Source organism: Triturus cristatus, chromosome 8 (assembly GCF_964204655.1).
Source record: "Triturus cristatus chromosome 8, aTriCri1.1, whole genome shotgun sequence".
Taxonomy (NCBI): domain Eukaryota; kingdom Metazoa; phylum Chordata; class Amphibia; order Caudata; family Salamandridae; genus Triturus; species Triturus cristatus.
Genome location: NC_140591.1, coordinates 1,579,522,224 through 1,579,531,911, shown reverse-complemented (window position 1 = coordinate 1,579,531,911; position 9,688 = coordinate 1,579,522,224).

Sequence of the window (9,688 nt, the reverse complement as noted above, 5' to 3'; positions counted from 1 at the left end):
ATTTACCATAGTGGATGCTGTCAGTGCTTCGTGTTGAAAATCATTCCCAAGTGGGTCCTAAGGCAGGGAACCACCGTGTTGCCTGCTGATACGAAAACCCCACAATACCGGCATGACCATCTCCTCAAAGTGCTTCGATTTCCATGCACCAAGGTCCGCTGAATAGCGCGGCAGGGCGTCTCCGCGGCGAGGCGCGCCGCTATTAATGTCCATCAAAAAACCAAGTTCCACCTTGCATGGAGACGCCATCACAGTTGGACATATCACCTCATTTATTGTGGCAGCAGGGAAAACAGGTAGCACTCCACCACAGAAAATCGCCAAACATGTTTCGGGCTCCATGCCCTTGCTCACTGGCTGCAACACCAAAGTCCCAACAGCTGTGAGGACTATAAATCATTAACCCCGCCCAAGTGGGACGTCACTCTGCCAAATTGCATTATGGGGTAAGTAGTCCTTCATTTACCATAGTGGATGCTGTCAGTGCTTCGTGTTGAAAATCATTCCCAAGTGGGTCCTAAGGCAGGGAACCACCGTGTTGCCTGCTGATACGAAAACCCCACAATACCGGCATGACCATCTCCTCAAAGTGCTTCGATTTCCATGCACCAAGGTCCGCTGAATAGCGCGGCAGGGCGTCTCCGCGGCGAGGCGCGCCGCTATTAATGTCCATCAAAAAACCAAGTTCCACCTTGCATGGAGACGCCATCACAGTTGGACATATCACCTCATTTATTGTGGCAGCAGGGAAAACAGGTAGCACTCCACCACAGAAAATCGCCAAACATGTTTCGGGCTCCATGCCCTTGCTCACTGGCTGCAACACCAAAGTCCCAACAGCTGTGAGGACTATAAATCATTAACCCCGCCCAAGTGGGACGTCACTCTGCCAAATTGCATTATGGGGTAAGTAGTCCTTCATTTACCATAGTGGATGCTGTCAGTGCTTCGTGTTGAAAATCATTCCCAAGTGGGTCCTAAGGCAGGGAACCACCGTGTTGCCTGCTGATACGAAAACCCCACAATACCGGCATGACCATCTCCTCAAAGTGCTTCGATTTCCATGCACCAAGGTCCGCTGAATAGCGCGGCAGGGCGTCTCCGCGGCGAGGCGCGCCGCTATTAATGTCCATCAAAAAACCAAGTTCCACCTTGCATGGAGACGCCATCACAGTTGGACATATCACCTCATTTATTGTGGCAGCAGGGAAAACAGGTAGCACTCCACCACAGAAAATCGCCAAACATGTTTCGGGCTCCATGCCCTTGCTCACTGGCTGCAACACCAAAGTCCCAACAGCTGTGAGGACTATAAATCATTAACCCCGCCCAAGTGGGACGTCACTCTGCCAAATTGCATTATGGGGTAAGTAGTCCTTCATTTACCATAGTGGATGCTGTCAGTGCTTCGTGTTGAAAATCATTCCCAAGTGGGTCCTAAGGCAGGGAACCACCGTGTTGCCTGCTGATACGAAAACCCCACAATACCGGCATGACCATCTCCTCAAAGTGCTTCGATTTCCATGCACCAAGGTCCGCTGAATAGCGCGGCAGGGCGTCTCCGCGGCGAGGCGCGCCGCTATTAATGTCCATCAAAAAACCAAGTTCCACCTTGCATGGAGACGCCATCACCGTTGGACATATCACCTCATTTATTGTGGCAGCAGGGAAAACAGGTAGCACTCCACCACAGAAAATCGCCAAACATGTTTCGGGCTCCATGCCCTTGCTCACTGGCTGCAACACCAAAGTCCCAACAGCTGTGAGGACTATAAATCATTAACCCCGCCCAAGTGGGACGTCACTCTGCCAAATTGCATTATGGGGTAAGTAGTCCTTCATTTACCATAGTGGATGCTGTCAGTGCTTCGTGTTGAAAATCATTCCCAAGTGGGTCCTAAGGCAGGGAACCACCGTGTTGCCTGCTGATACGAAAACCCCACAATACCGGCATGACCATCTCCTCAAAGTGCTTCGATTTCCATGCACCAAGGTCCGCTGAATAGCGCGGCAGGGCGTCTCCGCGGCGAGGCGCGCCGCTATTAATGTCCATCAAAAAACCAAGTTCCACCTTGCATGGAGACGCCATCACAGTTGGACATATCACCTCATTTATTGTGGCAGCAGGGAAAAAAGGTAGCACTCCACCACAGAAAATCGCCAAACATGTTTCGGGCTCCATGCCCTTGCTCACTGGCTGCAACACCAAAGTCCCAACAGCTGTGAGGACTATAAATCATTAACCCCGCCCAAGTGGGACGTCACTCTGCCAAATTGCATTATGGGGTAAGTAGTCCTTCATTTACCATAGTGGATGCTGTCAGTGCTTCGTGTTGAAAATCATTCCCAAGTGGGTCCTAAGGCAGGGAACCACCGTGTTGCCTGCTGATACGAAAACCCCACAATACCGGCATGACCATCTCCTCAAAGTGCTTCGATTTCCATGCACCAAGGTCCGCTGAATAGCGCGGCATATAATATATGTATAGCTAAAAATTAATGGAAGAAGACATGGGTAAATAAGTGTCTAAATACAGTGATGTAATATCTGACGTCATCAGCAGAGTATTGCGGTCGCGTGAGTTATAGTTGCCTGCACTAACTATAACGGGGGAATTTCATTGGTTTTTCACGAGTGAAATGTCCTACTAACTATAACATGTGTGAAACCTATGGTTTTTTAAGTGAATATATATATATATATATATATATATATACTTACCGTCTGGCGGTCACCAGTCGGTAGTTATAGATAGGATCTAGTTTTAATAGGAAAAGCGTTTTTTGTTTTCCCATTAACTTTGGCGCCGGATGATGAATCTTTGCAAAATTTTCAAAAGTCGTTGGGCGCTTCGGTCAGCCCCTGTCTTGAAATTTTGGGGTGATTCGGCAAGCGGGGGCCGAGAAAAAAGGGGGGTCCCAAAATGTGTTTTCTCCATGTTATTTTCCATAGGAAACTTTAGACACAGCTACAGCTCAAACTGATGAACGGAATTGCACCAAATTTGGCAAAAAGGTAACCTTTGGTTCAGAAAGAGACCTTTTTTTTAAATGGTGTAAATCTGTTCAGTAGTTCCTAGGAAATTAAAAAAAAAAGAGGTCGGAAAATCAATTTCCCATAAGAAACTTTAGACCCGGCTACAGCTCGAACTGCTGAACGGAATAACACCAAATTTGGCAAAAAGGTAGCCCTTGGTTCAGAAAGAGACCTTTTTTTTAAAAGGTGTACATCCGTTCAGTAGTTGCTGAGAAAATCTAAAAATAAAAGTTTCTATATAGAGGCGTGGTGGATCCGTGCACATTCCCGTCCACAAAAAACCGAGTCAAAAGAAAACAGGGTAACAAAGGTGAAAAGAAAAGAAAAGGGGGCAGGGTACAAACCCCCTAACCCCCTAGGCCTGCTCAGGGGGGTTCCCACAAGGACCACCAGGGCCCAAAAAAGCATTTAAAAAAAAAATCTGCGAGATTTGCGCACACCAGCGGGAATTTCGTCCGAAAATAAAAAACATATGAAGCCTATTATTTAGCCCCCGGGTGCGCAAGTTCTGGGGGCATGCAAAATTGTAATTGCGGGGGCCCAGTGAGGACCCAGCAGCCCCGGGGACCGCCACCCCAGGGGCTCTCCTTAAATATTTGTTGGGGGGCACACCCCCCCGCAGACACGGGGACCGCCACTCCCCGGGGATTGTTTTTTTAATGTGGGTTGGGGGCACACAGCCCCCCAAACCCCAGGGACTGCCACCCCCGGGGTTTGCTTTGTTTTTAAAGGACCTGTGTGGGGGCGCTGCATTGCAGAGAGGTGGCCCAGGCTAGACCCCTTTTTACACCTCTCTGCAATGCAGCTCTGTGGTGCTTACTGGAGGTACCTGGTGGGCTAGTTGGACTCCAGGAACCCTCAGGATTCAAGGAGACTTAATATCCCAACTTAAAACGTGCCACGGGGCGCATTTGTACAGTGGTAAAGGGAGGGGGTGGGGTCTGAGGTGACATGTGTGCAAACATGCCCTATGGCTCGTTTTAAGCAGGGGAATTAATTCCCCTTCAATCCTGACGGCCCCTGGGGTCAACTAGCCCACCAGGTAAGCGCCGCAGACCTGCGTTGTAGAGAGGTGGTCCAGGCCATGCCCCTTTTTACACCTCTCAGCAACGCAGCTCTGTGGCGCTTACTGGAGGTACCTGGTGTGCTAGTTGGACCCCAGGGACCCTCAGGATTCAAGGGGACATTTATTTCCCCAACTTAAAACATGCCATGGGGTGTGTTTGCACAGTGGTGAAGGGAAGGGGCGGGGCCTGAGGTGACATGTGTGCAAACACGCCCTGTGGCACGTTTTAAGTTGGGGAATTAATTCCTCTTCAATCCTGAGGGTCCCTGGGGGCCAACTAGCCCACCAGGTACCTCCAGTAAGTGCCATTGCGCTGCGTTGCAGAGAGGTGGTCCAGGCTACACCTCTTTTTACACCTCTCTGCAATGCAGCTCTGTGGTGCTTACTGGAGGTACCTGGTGGGCTAGTTGGACCCCAGGAACCTTCAGGATTCAAGGGGACTTAATACCCCAACTTAAAACGTGCCACGGGGCGCATTTGCACAGTGGTAAAGGGAGGGGGCGGGGTCTGAGGTGACATGTGTGCAAACACACCCTGTGGCACGTTTTAAGCTGGGGAATTAATTCCCCTTCAATCCTAAGGGCCCCTCGGGGCCAACTAGCCCACCAGGTACCTCCAGTAAGCGCCGCAGACCTGCGTTGCAGAGAGGTGGTCCAGGCCACCCCCCTTTTTACACCTCTCTGCATCGCAGCTCTGTGGCGCTTACTGGAGGTACCTGGTGGGCTAGTTGGACCCCAGGGACCCTCAGGATTCAAGGGGACTTAATCCCCCACAGCTGTTTTCAATTCAATATTTTTTACAGTTGAATTTGCTTCTCGTAGAAAATTCAAGTAAATCGTCCCATGCGTACTCAGCACAGCTAAGTGTAAGAAACCACGTAGGTGTTCCTAAGTTCTTTAACATACACTAAAGTTCTCTGTGACAACAACACCAATACTCATTAGTACCACGTTGTCATGCCATCAAATTAATTAACTGAGATTCTAAATGATCATGTCTTTGTTGAACTTTGTCCCAAAATTCCTTTGCAGAAAGATGTGTAAGATTAACTCCTTATTTTAATATGTGGTTCATTGCATATGAAAGTCCCGACAAGTCACTTTCAAACGGAAGATGAAATAAATATGGAACACACTGTTAAAATCTTGGATCTTCTGCGTACAATCTTGTTGTATGATATTCTGCAGCTGGAATCTGTACACGTTGTTCATCATATTGTCCACCTTTTCCAGCGGGGAAGAGCTGTGGAAAACAACAAGCTTCTAAACTTTTTTCCGAAACACTCATTGAAGTTCTCTACGCTTTCTTCATTTTGAATAATTCAATAGTGTTTCCTATCACTTCTTTTGATTGTAGAAGATATATACTGTAATGTTCATACGTTTCTTCACTCCTGGAGTTGTCCACTTTTTCTATTTGGCCATTTGAAATTTTCTATCATCTTCTAAAGATATTTCTTGTTCTTCCAGATATAAATTTTTATAATAAATATTGATTTGTATAAGATATAACATAGCCTTTTGAAGTTTGGTGACATCTACTATGTCTTGCCATATTTTCTGACTCTTTGTTGGTACACCATTAACTAGAATAACTACAGGTTCACTTTCCTCTCTCTCTACACCAACAGTTTCAATATTTTTCTTAAAATCTAAAGGTAAATACACAACTCTTCTTTTTAAACCTCTTTGTAAATCTGTTGGGGGTAGCTCAGCTGTTTTAGGCTCCATACAAGCTATAGCCTGAAACGGATGCACAGATTGACTAAGAATGGACTCATATGTATTTAAATCTACCAGTTCCGGAGGAATAGCTACCACCTCTAGGTTATTATATATAGCTCTAGCTGGCATTTTGTTCTCTTCTAATTTGCTGTAACAATATTTACAATTACGTTGATCCCTACCGAACTCAAAACGACCTTCTACCAACAAATAAGCACCAAATTGCTCCCCCTTATTATTGTTTTCCTTTTCACTTTTTAAATACACATCAACATTGCTAGATTGACTTCTATAGTGAGAAATTCGATAACAAATACAAACATAGTTTGTTTTTTCAGAAGAAACTACCTTAAACTTTGTAATATCTTCTGCAAACTTTTCAGTAATACTATATTCCACCTCTTCTTCAACAGCTACACTTAAGAAACTCACTTTCTCTACACTCCTCTTGAGGACCAAAGAAACAAAACTGTATATCATCACAAACCTTTTTTTACATCCAATACTGAACCATGCAAAAGAGCAGTGTTTATTTCACTTAAACATAATGCAGGACTTTTTACATAGTACAATCTTCTTACTAACTTCCGCATTTCTAAATGATGTACTGCTAACATTCTTAAATGACCCCCCATGATATGGGCCCCTCGACTCGTTGGCTCCCTGATTTCCTGGAGGCTTTCAGCCTCTCAGATGCTTGGAGGGCTTTCCACCCCAAAGACATACACTTCACTTTCTTTTCAGGTGCACACTGTAGCTCTTCACGTATTGACTATCTCCTCATACCTGCCTCCCAACTCACTCATATACAAGAGAACCGCCACCTGGCACGTGGCATCTCTGACCACTCCAACGTGTGGGCCAGGCTGGTCCTTGGGGACCAGCGGGTTGGCACAATAGCGCCCTTCAATCCTTGGTATTTGCGGAGCCCAGTGGTTCACAAAGAGCTTTTGAAAGCCATTGACTGCTACTTTAATGAGAACCAGGGCTCAGTTGACACCCCCCAAACACTCTGGGAGGCATTTAAATCGGTTATCAGAGGGACAGCCCTTTCCCTTATAGCGGGGGTCAGGAAAGAAAAACACAAAGAGCTCGAGACTGTGGAGAAGGAAATCCTTCGATTGGAGAGGGAACTTGGGGAGGGGGCAACTCCAGAAACAGTACACCTGTTGCAATTGAAGAAAGATGAATATGAGGGTATTGCCACTGACAGGGCCAAATCTTGGGGGAAGGAGATAGATGGCAGGGTGTACGAATGGGGTGACAAGGCCCCAGCCTTGTCACCCCATTCATACACTGGTTAGACAAAAAGGAAAGGGCCAATAGACTTGTTCCCGTGTTGACGGTCGGCACGGGTGGAATGATCACGGATCCCATCCAAATCGCTAGTGAGTTCGCTGCGCATTATGGCACGGTATATCAAACACAAACATCCCTCCTTGAGACTGATTCTGCCGACCTCCTGCGAGACATTCAACTTCCAGTCCTTTCTGAGGATGATAAGAGTTTTTTGGACAGTAACATCACCAATGGCGAAATCGCACAGGGGATCAGGAATCTCTGACCGGGAAAGGCGCTAGGTCCCAATGGGCTGCCTATCGAACTCTACAAACTACGACCGGACAAAATCGCCCCACATCTGCGAACCATGTTTGAAGAGAGTAGGAGAGTGGGATCGCTCCCGCCAGACCAGTGTCTTGCTTCGATTGTGGTCATCCCTAAGGAGGGCAAGCCTAGAAATCAAAGCACCTCCTACCGATCCATTTCCTTGCTTAATGCAGAGCCGAAGGTTCTTGCCAAACTTTTGGCCACCTGGCTGTCGTGGGTAATTAGTAACCCAGTGCACCCAGACCAGTCAGCTTTCTGCCCCAATGCAATATGGCCTTAAATATGTGACGAGTGCATGGAGTGCTGGGAAGGGTAGAGACCATTCGGGAGGCGGCCGTGATTTTGTCCCTAGACGCCTCCATGGCATTTGATACTATTGAGTGGCCTTACCTCTTTGAGGTCCTTTCCAAATTGGGGTTTGGACCTGCCTTTATGTCATCGGTCAGACTCCTCTATTCGGCACCTCTGGCGCAGGTGATAGTTAACAACAAATGGTCTGACTCCTTCAGTTTAAGTCGGGGGATCAGGCAGGGGTGTCCGCTGTCACCCCTGCTCTTCACCCTCTCTCTGGAGACGCTTTTGGCTTGGAGCCGTCGCGACCTGGCCATACGAGGGCTGCGGTTGTCGGCAGAGTGGGAGGACCGCATCTCGCTTTATGCTGATGATATACTTCTCTACATGGCCTCCCCTATAATGTCTCTCAGATGTGTATTGAACATCTTCACGACCTTTGGCAGATTTTCGGACTACTCTATCAATTGGAATACATCTCTCCTGCACGCCTTGGGTGGTGATGCGCCAGCTCTCCCTGGGGACTGCCCGGTGCAAGTGGTGAAGGATGGGTTTCGCTACCTGGGGATTTTTATCACCATGGACCCCAAGCTCCGATATGACAGAAATCTGCTCCCGCCCCTGCAGTGCCTAAGGCGAGATATCACTAACTGGATGGCACTCTCACTGTTGTTACTGGGCCACGCAGCCCTTTTTAAAATGATGTCCTTGCCCCGCTTCCTCTATGCCCTGCAAAACTATCCTGACCCGGCCCGTGTGAGATATTTCAGGGAAATTGAAGGTTTGTAGAGGGAGTTGTTATGGGATGGAAGGCCCAACACTCAACAAACTACTTCTCAACTGGCACGATGGTGGTATAAGTCTCCCCGATATTCAGAAATACTATTAGGCAGCCCACCATGCCGCCATTAATCAAGGTACATATCGCACACCGGGAGATCTGGGCTTTGCCATGGATAGGTGTCTGCTGCTGGGTGGGAATTATAACAGAGCCATGTACACAAATCCCAGGAAACTCCCCTTACCTGGGCCTACCAAACATTATGTCCAGGTTTGGCATGCGGTGAATAGGAGCCTGGGTTGGGACCGGAGGCTCACGCTGGCGACTCCCCTATGGGATTTGGAACAACTCGGCAGTCTACATTCCTCTAAGGGATTTGATAAGTGGGACATCATTGGTATCCCTCGGATAGGTGACCTCTGAGTGAAGGGCGACATGATTGGGTTTGACGAGCTACAACAACAGTTCGAGCTCACGAGCAAAGAGTTTTTCTGCTACATGCAAGTCCGCCATGCCCTAGTTACAACCTTAAAGAGGGGCTCCTCCCTTCCTGAATCTTCCCCATTAGAAGACAGGTTGCTGGACGGGTTGCTCCCACAGAATGTCATATCATTAACTTCCAAAAAACTGATTAATAACACACCGGATCCCCTTGACAGACTACGAGAGACTTGGGGGAAGGATGGCTTAGAGCTTGATGATGATGAGTGGTGAGAATCGGTGGCCTCTCCCCGTGAGGTGGCAATCTCCACGCGGCTGCGCTTGGTGCAACTGAAAATCCTGCACAGAACCTACATTACCGGGCCCCAGCTGGTTCACATGGGAAGAGGGGAGGGGGACGCTTGCAGAAGGCAATGTGGTCAGACAGACACCTTCCTACATTTTCTTTGGGAGTGTGAACGGGTCCAGGAGTACTGGAGGGGGATACATGCGGTCATGAGGAAAGTCTTACGCAAAGATATTCAACCAGAGGTTAAAAGGTCTCTACTCAATGATTGGGAACCCACTGACTTAACCAGGGCAGAGAAACTTTAGGCTACCCTGGGAGCAGTGGTTGCTATGCGAGACATAGTGTCGTCCCGGACGCTCGCCACCTGGGAAAAGTGTCTAGACTGGTGTATGTTTAGGGAGAAAATGGTTTATGTGGCAAGGTGTTGCCCCATAACATGGTCCCTAGTGTG